Consider the following 11,876-nt stretch of genomic DNA (forward strand, 5'->3'; position numbering starts at 1 on the left):
GTCTTACAAATTCCTAATTGCAACTTGGTAGAACATTTAATTGCTAGCAAGCTACAATTGCTAGGCAGATAAAAATAATAATGGTTGTACTAATTAATGCTATTGTGTATTTGTTCTTTTTCTCAAACATATATATAACAAAAAAGAATCCTTCTATTACAATGGGGCTTCTGTTTGTGAGGCTATGGTGTATAGTGGTTCTTTTTCTCAAAAAAATTTTTGAGCCCGGACACACAGAAAAAATATATATATATATATATAAAAGCAGAAATAACCCGTGTCAAGACCACACTTTCTTGATCTTTGTTTGCTTCAACAATACAAGGAGAAATTAGCCCGTTCTATACTTATGACCGTGACAATTTTCACTTTTTAATGGGTAATGACAAAATTTGAACTGAGAACAATATGTAAATCAGTTCATACCACATAAGTAATTGTTTAGATGAAAAAACAGAGGCTCTGTACCACATGATTTACGTCAATGGCTAAAGGAGAATTTAAGCCAAATTCAGTAAAAGACTCTAAACGTTCTAACTCTGAGCTATTCAATCTTGGCGAGCCTGTCAACTTATGACTAGTAGAGGAATTTATATAAATAACCTTTTTCTTTGGAGAATTGATATCTTAACAAGGGAGTAAGATGATAATATAAAGAAAAAGGTAAATTGTATGTCATTGGGCTATCTATTGCAATCATTACCTTTTGAGTCAACTGGAGAAGGATATTAGTTTTCTGCAGATTGCACACCATGATGATCCACAAATTCATGAAAGGAGAAAAATCTCACGTGTTAGGAAAAGTGGCCTAAGGTAGTAAACACCCGGGGTACAAGGGAATGCAGACTTTGTGATGAGAAGCCCTTCAGCTTTATGTGACAAGAGGTTTTATATATTGCTGGAGATGTTAGCAGTTTTCAACTTCATGCCAGGCCAGGAAGGAAAGTTTACTGCTTGCAAGTTAGTATACATTGTCAAAGAATTGTTAAAACAATTACATTTCCTGGCCCACGCACCCAAAATCTACAACAATTCCTAATTCGTGTCCCACTAAACTTTTTCAAGAAATGGAGGACTTTTCTAGCTATTAGATTCCCAACATTTTTCAGTTAAACACTAGTCACGGGAGGTGACAGAAACACTATGGGATGGGCATTCAGGGAAAGAGCAACAGGCTATCAAGTCCAACAACAAGCTGAAGCTATCAAGGTTGCTTTGTTGAAAACAGTAGAACACACCCGCTAGCAAACACAAACAGAAACAGAAGTTCAAAGCAAATAAATGGGGCAAATCGTCAAGAAGCAATTCGCGAATCCTTCCTGACCGTCAGCCAGATCCACATTTCAAAGCAAATAAATGAAGGATGCAGATTCATAAGCCGCATTACATTAAATTACAAGAAACACTTACATGAACACACCAATATCAACGAACAGGGGCTGTAGTGGGGCAGACTCTTCTAGTTGCCGCGAGACCTAATTTTTGAAGTCAATGACTCAAATGGTTGGGTCAATTTGTTCGAGCTTTCAGCTGTAGGAATTTCGACAACTGTGGTTGACAAAATTCAGAATCAACGGAGGACCAATTACTTTGCCCAATCAAATTAGGGTTTTGTGCCAAATCTTATTAACCGAAATTCAGTTAAGATCCTAGGGTTATTAATATATATGCAACACAGAAGAGTGCAAGTCTCAAAGACATACGAGGGAAAAAAACATAGAAATCGAAAATCATATGGAAGAATTTTTACCTTTTTCTCTGTAATAGTGATGGCGTAAGAGCTTTTGATTTCTGCTATATTTGAAGCAGATACGCGCGTAAAAAAGCAGTGTGTGAAGTGCGCGGTGCAGTTTTGGTGATTTGAGCGAGATCTTGTGGAGAAGATGAAGATGGAAAGTTGCAGTAGTGAAGTAAAAGGAGGTTTACCGGAAACGGCCAAGAAGAACGGAGAGAACTGAAAAGGAAATGGAGTAAGTGGGTGGATTTGGCTTTTTAAAATTTTTGTGTTGGAGTTTTTGTTAGTACTAAGTATTTGTTTGTGGGTGGAGTCTGATGTGATGACGCCAGGGGCCAGAGAGCGGGGGGACTTGTGTTGTGTCTGTTGTCGTTTGGTTTTATTTGTACTAAGGTTGACCCCTTCCTGCTTTTGGGGGCTTATCGATACCTTTTTACAATGAATCGATACGTGGATTGTGCTAGGAAACTATTTTTTATAAATTTTATTAAAACTATGTCGTTTTTATGTAAAAATTAGGAACCGTTGTGAAATTTGCAGCACAAATTGAAATTTGCTGCTTATTTACCGCACTTTCTCCTTGTGCCACAGCAAAAGCGTTGCAAAAAGCCGGTTTTCTTGTAGTGGATGCTAGGCAAATAACAGGGAACTTCCTGCTCACAAGTCATTAGCATGGCTCATGAGCAGAAATTCAAATTGTTTATGCTTTCATTCTTAATCTCACTGATCAATAGGCCTAGACTGAGGAGGGTGTTGACATTTTCTACTTATGAATCGCATAGTTCCTTGGTCATGATCAAATCAATTTCATGCTTCTCTGGTAGCATCTGATGACACATTGTAAGTATAGACTCTGCAACAAGGGTGTTTTAAGTATAGACTAATATTACTTAATTGGACAAATGCTTCCACATACTTGAGTAATTCAACAAAATTGGTACCCGAAATGCCATAAACAAGCTCAATAGCTCTTCTTCTATCATACCAAGCTTTCATATAAGAAATTTTAGCGTTCAAATTTTTCTTCATGGAGGATATTATTTTTTTTAACTTTATTGTTTACATCTGCATTTTATAGAATTGTTGAAAAAAAGATAAAAACAAGAAAAGGTAATCATCATGATTTACTCCTTGGCATCAAGAGAAAGGAAAAAGAGTTTTACAAAGGATGAACAAATAATGAGATAAATATAAACTCTTAAGTTGTTAATATGTGTGAAGGAATTGGTAAAGAGCATAAACTGTTAGACTCGCATTGGGTAAGTCATGTAGTTTACAAGTAGATTTAATTGTAGTCATATTAATGTTCTAATTTTTTGAACTTTGCTTGGATTCGTTTTATGGTGAATTCATGAATGTAAAGTGAGACCCTCTACTGTAGTATATTTTTTAATTGCATGTTTCAAGGAGGACAGGGGAATATAAGAAATTATTGTTGTTTCACCTTCTACTATATACATTATATTATTATTGTAGGTTTGTCAAAATATCACAGTTGCTTGTCTTCTATAAGAAATTATTGTATATCACATTATTCTACCGTATTTGTAGTGGTCTAAATTATCTCATATTTCTCAATTGTTTGAAAATCGATGTGCCTATGTTGGTTGGCAGGGAGTTTTAGCCAGTTACAGGGGAGACTCTGTCAAAATTTTTTTAAAATATTTTTGGGTGTTTTTGGTTAGTGATTGCGTTAAGAGTATAATAAGACAAATTGGCTACAATATGGACTCGAAAGGGGGGTGCTTGGAAACGTTAAATAAAACAAGATAAGCATGTATTTAATAAACTTATATTCAATTTAATTAGGAATTCTTGAATAACATTTTGGCATGATGCGTAATAATGTATAGGGGGTTAGAGGGAATATTAACTTAAAATATTAACTAAAAATATGTATACAAGACAAGCATGTATCACATTTGCTTGTACTACTAAAATATTTGTACCATAGTCTTGTGCTACTAATTCTAATTTATTTTTCCAGTTGCAGAGAATGGACACTCGCTTGGCACGTATAGATGATCATTTAGGCATTACTCCACCTCAGGGTGGAGCTACAGATGAAGATGACGATTGAAGCTGCACCATTAGGATCACTATATTATTTGTACATGGATTTGCTTGCATTTTGTTTTTAATCTGTGGAATGTTGGATGTTTAACTTGATTTTACTTTTTCTGTTTTTTAATTTACTAAAGACTTGTGCTTTTGCAGTGGTTTGTGATTATTGGCTGACAAGTTGTTGGAAATATTGCTTGGATTAAATGTTGTCTATTTTGGGTTTGCTGGCAGGGAGTTTAGTCCACTTTTAAGGGGAGATTCTGTCAAAATTTTTCCCAAAAAAATTTATATATATATTTAATCATAATAAATTACAATAAACAAATAAAATGTTTTTCAAATATCCTAGTGAAATAAATATATGTGGTTTGGGAACATTTTTTCTCATTTAATTTGAAAATGATTATTATGTGATTATAATTTTTGCATTTATAGGAAAGTATATCTTTTAATCTATAAGATAAATAATCACATAATAATCATTTGATAAATAATCATTTCGCAAATGCGAGGACCTCAATCTGAACACAAAGCCAAAGCTTGTTTCCAACCGCATAAAGAACTATACATGTATAGTTATTTCTTTACAAAATTATTTAATAATAAAATTAGGTGTTTTCAACCGTATGATTATCAAATCTTTTAATCTATAAGAAATATAACTTTTTGGTTATTTATATACAAAGAATTACTAGTACATCAAATTTTGTACTGAGACCTCACATTTGTTAACTTCTAACTCGTGTGAGTTTTCAAATAAAAAGGATTTATTCCTCTATGATAAATGTCAATGCAAAAACAAAAATGATTGTGTGCTCCTAATTAAAAAAAATTTTGAATATAATTTTTTAGGAATTCGCTTTTATCGGATGTGAGATACAATAAAGTCGAAAGCATACTAGTTCGGTTAAGATTTATTGCCCCAAATTATTATCAAGTATTGATGGCAATATTATGGGATCTTTTTTTTTTCCAATTTTGATGAATTTACAGCCTTAGGTAGTAAAATTTGTAGAGATTTTCATTGCAAATTGTAAATCATTTTATAATTTGTAGTGAAATCATAAAGCAAGGGAAGGCCTGCATTGGAACTGAAGCAAAAAAAAATCATGGCAAAATCTAGATTAATGTTCTTGAAAATAATTTGAAGATGGTAAATAGTGAATTTTGGCTCCAGTTTCATCACTGGCATGATGAAACACGCATGGCTTCTAACTTATGTCAATTGTTTGAGCAGCCTTTTTATGTAAAATTGCAGCTTGCTCATGCTCACTAGACCAGGGGCTTCTTTCGTCACAATGCTCGCTAAATGCGAGCTGAGTTGCCTGGGCGAGAACCTCGCATTTGTTAAATGCGAGGTATATGACCTCGCATTTAACAAATGCGAGGTCTGTTTTTCTTTTTCTTTTTCTTTTTTGATTTGGATGCTAGGAAAATTCAGGGAGTCCTCGCATTCAGCAAATGCGAGTTCAAGGAGCTCGCATTTGCTGAATGCGAAGACCCCCTTGACGGAATTCCATACAAAAAATGCCCCCTTTGTAGAATTTTTTTAAAAATCATCATAATTTTAGAAATTTCTCTAGTATATTTAGATAGCCATTTATAAAAGCATACTTTGAGATTTATGAACAAGAAGAAAATCTATATTTTGACAAATATACATAAAAAGTAGAGTAATTTCACATAGGAAATAGGGAAGAAAGTTTTGCAACATGGGCCATAGAAGAAAAAGAAACCATTATGACTCTTTAAATTGTATCTTAATATCTTTGAACCTTGTCGCCACAAGTCGACGGTTTTTGCTTCGATTTGGCATCCTCGGATTCCTTGGAAAGTCTCATTCTTCATGTTGCAACTATTTCTGGGAAGGCTACCGCTATCGGATAGGTTATGTAAACATGGTTTTCATCTACCCTCAAAGTGCTTTTGTTGTTCTTCAGCATCTACGGAGTCTATCGTGCATTTATTTGCCAATGGACAAATAGCGTCGGCAATTTGGAACTATTTTGGAGGTTTATGTGGATTCAGCTGTCCAGGATCTTCTTTGCGGCCCCGCATAGTAGGGTGGTGGTTGCGGTTACATGATTCTAAGACACGACGGTTTATTGATCGCATTCTACCTAGTATAGTTTGTTGGCAGATTTGGAAGGCAAGGAATAAAGCAGTGTTTGAGGGTGTTCAGATGCAATCGTCTGCTATTTGTCATCATATTTTCTTGGAAATACAGTCCATGGTGGGGATCCACTTCAAACAAGTGTTTCAACTCCAATCTTTTTGTCAGTTGTATGATCGATCGAACGTGTCGGCCGGTACGGTTGCATACAAATTTGTTCGCTGGGAGACAAAGGAGACATGGCGGTTCATACTTAATACGGATGGATGTTCTAAGGGTAATCCAGGAGTGGGTGGAGGTGGAGGAGTTCTTCGGGATCCAACTGGTTTACCAGTGATTGCCTTTTCGGCCTATCTTAGACAAACTACATCTCTCCGTGCAGAAGCTTGGGCCCTCCTTATTGCTCTTCAAACATGTAAACATAGGGGATTTGAAAATATAAGTTTGCAATCTGATTCATTGCTCTTAGTTGGGATCATTCAACGTCGCATTCAATGTCCGTGGCACATTCAAAGGGAGGTTAGGCAGATTTGGAAGCTCTTGCAGGAACCTGTTCATTTTTTACACTGCTATCGAGAGGCTAACACAGTTGCTGATGCGTTGTCTAATGTGGGTGTATCTCACCCACAACAACAAGTCAAGGTATATGACAGCTTTAGTACGTTTCCAAGGGAAGCTCGTGGGGCAATTCGCCTTGACAGATTAGGGTTGCCTTCAATTCGGAAAATTAGACGTATGTAAGAGGAGTTTATGTTTTGTATATCTTTTCATTAATAAAAAAAATGTGGGGATAAAAAAAAACTAAAATTAGTACATACATAATATTAAATCAATGCATTATATTAAATTTTAAATTTTGGTAGAGTCATACAACCTACATGAGAGGAATTCAGCATTTTATGAAGTGTAAAATGCCTGTGAAAAAAAAAAAGAACCTTGTTATTGAATTAATCGGAGGACAAAAATGAGCATGGTTTCTAATTTGCTTTCCACGTCCACACTTAAAATGTTGTCAGACATGAGCAAAGTATTTCGATTTAGACTATTGGTAATCAAATTTAGTGATCAAATATAGTTAAGTTATTGAATGGGCTATTAAATTCTTTTATCAAACAATAAGAGACTAGACAGTTATATCCATTGGCATGTAATGAAAAGTTTTTCCTTTTTTTTGCCTTCTTCAGTATATTCTTTTTCTTTTATTTTTGAAATTACATGTATATTGTTTTTTTCCCTCAGATTCTCTCCAAGACATACAATTAATTAAGTTTCGTTAAAAAAAAAAATTAACTTACAAAGTACTTTACATGATTTATCAAAAAAGAAGATTGATATCAATACAACACTTTTAATCAATTAAATTTTTTTAAAATTGATCTCAAGAGAATGATTACTTGAATAAGTATCACAAATCATAGTACCTAAGACGGACGTGTAACACACGTAATCTCATACTCAATGTTAGTCTTGGTAATGGCCATTCTACTCTATGTCATTTTTAATGTCTTAGTAATGTATTGAGGTTGTTGCTTATGTCAAAGTCACTGTTTCACATCTTACCAGTTGAATGTGTGAAGTATTGAATTTTTAACCCTGATATTGGGGTTATTCAATTGAAAACCTCTATTAATGACCTTAAGAAAGGGGTAGGAGATGGGCCGTTGTAAGTCATATTCTAACTTAATTGATAGGATCTGCAGTTTTGAACCTTCAACCAAGGCTTCGAGTCGTTTGGTCGATTTGCGACCTTTTCTAGCAACATTTAGAACCGTGCTTAACAATTCTGTGTTCATGTTACAAGTTTCCATGAAGACTTCCAAGTCATCTCGTCGATTTGTCACTTTATCCAACAAATATTTGGAACCATGCTTAACAATTCTGTCATAATGTTTTACAGGTTTCCATGAAGACTTCAAGTCGTCTCGTCGATTTGTCTCCTTTTCCACCAAACATTTAGTTGATGGTTTTCTATTAGTTTCCACGAAGACTTTCTACTAAACACGTTTAGAACCGTCATTGGTGCTTTTCATCAAAGACCGACTAGGGCGAGTGCCCACGCATGGCGCGGGTGTTTGGTACCTGTGATTAGATAGGGTTTTTCATTGGATAAATAATAATATATTTTAAAAAGAAATAGTCATTCAATATGACAAATCCAATAATAGTACAATTTAATTGCAGCACACACTTATACACTTTCCTTTATCATTGCTTTTACAATTTTATCATTTCCAAAAGACCTCTACAGATGTTAGTTGAAAATCACCCAAGAGTAGACATAAATTGTTTCAGATAAAGAAATATCCTCCAATGGCTAGTTATAGCAATGTGTTAATTGCACAACCTGTTAATATGTCTTTATATTTATTGTACAACAAAAGTCACACTTCAATTAAATGTGTTTATAGCACCATTTCAGTAATTATACCAACACATAAATTTATATGAGTTGTACTCATTGCAAAAATAGTTACAAAATAATTTCATATTCCAAAAAATACCCAGATGTCTCCATAAATCAAAACTTTAAATGTACAAAAATGAGGACATTTCGATAAATATATATAAATACACGCTGCCCTCAGTTGTACAAAAAATTTTAAAAAAACTATACAACATTCCACATTCCCAAAAAACTCTTATCCATATAGTTGAAATTCAAACACCCTTTGACCTCAACTCATTTTTATATAGTATAAGATAAGAATTTCTTCTAATAATCTTTATAGTGTTTAATAATATGAAATCAAAGGGCGATGGAATTCAACCTAATACGTGTATAACATCTATAGCATAATTGTAGCTTCCTTTTGGCCTTCTGATGTGTTTCTGTGTCTTAATTCATGCATAATTTTCTTTACTAGAATGCTTGTTTCGGAGCATATAGTTGGCTAAGAAAAGATGAACCGACCTAGCTAACTGCGCAATAATTGTTTATTTATTTTGCCTTTTTTTGTTATTAAAATGGAATTCATAATTCAAGTGTCTCTTTTTGGATCTCCTGAAAAGTTTTACATCCATGACAATCTTGCAAATCAATGTATTATTAAATTACACACTTAACCATAAGCAAGACAACCAAACAGCGTGCTTTTCTTACCTACTGGCAGAAAAGAATTGTGAGGACCCGAATTTTTATTTTATTTATATTTATTTATTTCATTGGTTTATCTAATTATTTATCTATTCATTTGCTTCAATTAATTTATTTCATTCATTTTAATTGCATTTGTATGGTACATTGTCTCAAGTTATATTTTAATACATTTGTCTTTAAAGTTAATTTTTCTGTAGCTCGATTAGTGAGAATTAGTGAAAACACGTTTTTCGACACAATATTTGATCCGAGAGTGCAGTGGTCTGGGAGAATTAACGATGATCAATTGTAAACTAAGAAAAGTTAATTGAGAGATTAGAGGTGAGTGAGTTGAATTAATCTCAATTAGGAGCACTAATGGGTCAATATTCAATTGTTGACTTTTGCACCCCAAAAGTAGCTTTATGTCCCATCTTCCTTTTCATCCAATCACTTCACTCAAAGTTCACCAAACCCTCTCTTTTTCCCTCTCCTTGGCCGAACACTTATCCCCTCCATTAGCCAAAAAGTTTCATCTTCATCTTCTCCATTTTTACTCCAAAAACTTGCTCCAACCTTACTCATTTTCTTGGATCATCCCCAAACTAGTAGGAGACTTGGAGAAGGAGAGATTCTTGGTGGTTTAGAGCTTGTTTCCTTGTGGTTTTGCTTACTACTCTTGGAGGAAAGGTAACACTCAAAGCTCTCTCATTTTCTTCCATCTTATGGTTAGTTTTAGTTAGTTTTAGCCTAGATAAGCTTGGGTTGTTGATGGGTTCCATGAACCTTGACTTTAGGTAGATGTCTTGAGGAAGATTCTTAGGTAGTGGCCTTGAGGATTTATTGCTTGTTTGGTTGTTGTTTTAGTGATTTGTAACTTGGTTTTTGGTGTAAAAGTTGGAGAGAAAATTTGAAGAGAAAGTGGAGCAAGCTGTCCGATTTTTGCTAGTTCATTTTCCTTGTTTTAATTTTGAATTTTTGTGGTTATATTGATGCCAAAATGCTTACTACATGTTGGGTTATGTGTGTATAAAAAAAAATCATTTCATTTGAATGAGTTAAACTTAAGTTAAAGAGAGGAAAACAAACCTGGAAATTTCTAATTAGTGCTGCCGTCCAGTGAGCACTCAACAACCCATAATTTTTCGTGCAAGAGTCAAAATCAAGTGCTGTTTGCAGCATATGAAACTAGACTCCAAGAACTTTCTAATAGTATAAAATGCACCTGCGAATTCGTTTTCTATGAGCCGCAGTGAACTGGCAAAGTTGACTGTTTTTCCTCTCTGTTTTAACCGAGAAATAAGCACAGTTGCAGTTTGTAGCTCATTTTCACTCCCTTTGAAAAATGAATTTGAAGACAGTTTATTCTAGTGATTTCTAGAATTTTGAATATAGTTTTCAACGCCATAAACCATGCTAATTTTGGACTTGTGTAGCCTTAGATATGACCTGATTTTGAAACTGTGTCGGATGTTCCAAAGCTGGAATTTCGTGAAATAGGTTTCAAAAACCAGCTTTCATAAAACTGTTGTATCTTGGTGTAGAAAAATCCAAATTGAGTCCCATTTATTGTGTTTGAAACTAGACTTGGAGTTTTTTCAGTGGTATAAATTTCAAGGGCTAGTTCGATTCTTATGAATTTTTCCAAATTTTCAAACTTCACTGAAATTTAAGACTATTTTACTCTATTCTTACTAAAACAGTGATTTGGAGCTAAGATTTGACTGATTTCGGCTTTGAATCTGGAAAAAGTCTCTTCTAGAGAGTTTTAGTTCATTGAATCTATTTTCCAATGGTTTACAAATTTTGGACTTATGAAACTCAAGTTATGATTTTTCAAAAAAGGTTGCCAAAACTGAATTTTTCCTTGTAAAGTGACAACACTCCAAAGTCACTTGGAAACATTTTCTAGGTTTCAAACCTAACTTTCTTGGTTATTTGCACCTCATTTAATACTTGGAAAATGGATTTCACCCCCTAGTCTTATGCCCTTGGTTTTTATGAAAATGAACCATAAAATGGAGCGTTTTAACTAGAGTAACTCTTGAAGAATTTCACTAGCTTTCTATTTAAAACTTGGAACTTTTAACTTCAACATTGACTATGAAAATAAGTAGTGTTTTGATGGATTTTGACCCCATAAGTTTAGAAAACATGAACGCTCCTTTATATTCTAAAACTTGGGCATAGAACTAGAAGTTTTAGGATATGAAAACCATTTTCCCTTTTCTCGATTTTCGTGCCAACAAAATTAAGCGTGGTACTTTCTTTTTGGAATCGAGATTTCTTGCTATGACTTGACTCAAAAATGACTTTTGAATTCTCCTTGAGTATTATTTCAATGATTAAGCGAGAAAGTCTCTTTTAATTCGACTTGAACTTGTGACTTTTGAGTGTGGGTAGCAAGAGGATATTTTTCTTATTAGCCTTGGTTGAATGCCTAGGTAATCGTAATTGTGCATGTCTCAGGTGGTCACATGGATGCCGAGGAGCTTGTTTGACCTCTTGCTTTTGTTCTTGCTTTGCCCTTGACTTTTGGTGAGTGTCAAGTGCATGTTTCATGTTACTATGATTGAAATGATAATTGTACAAGTGCTATATGATTCGTAAACTTGCCAAGGCGAGGATGTACTTTACCGCCCTCGTCCTCTCTTTCTTGATTAATTGTTACTTGTTACATGAATGTTTGTGACTTGCACTTGTACTCCAACATGTTTAACTCGTGAGCACTGAGCGGCAGCATGTACCACACCCTATTCAGGTGGGAGGTGTCTCTTATATCAACTCAGTGCTATGATAGATTCTAAGTCGATTGGAGCGTTGTCTCGTCGACCAATTATACTTGGGGAGACGCCCCAACCCATTGGCTAATCTCGTAACTCGAGCCG

Source organism: Coffea eugenioides, chromosome 1, assembly GCF_003713205.1.
Source record: "Coffea eugenioides isolate CCC68of chromosome 1, Ceug_1.0, whole genome shotgun sequence".
Classification (NCBI taxonomy): Eukaryota; Viridiplantae; Streptophyta; class Magnoliopsida; order Gentianales; family Rubiaceae; genus Coffea; species Coffea eugenioides.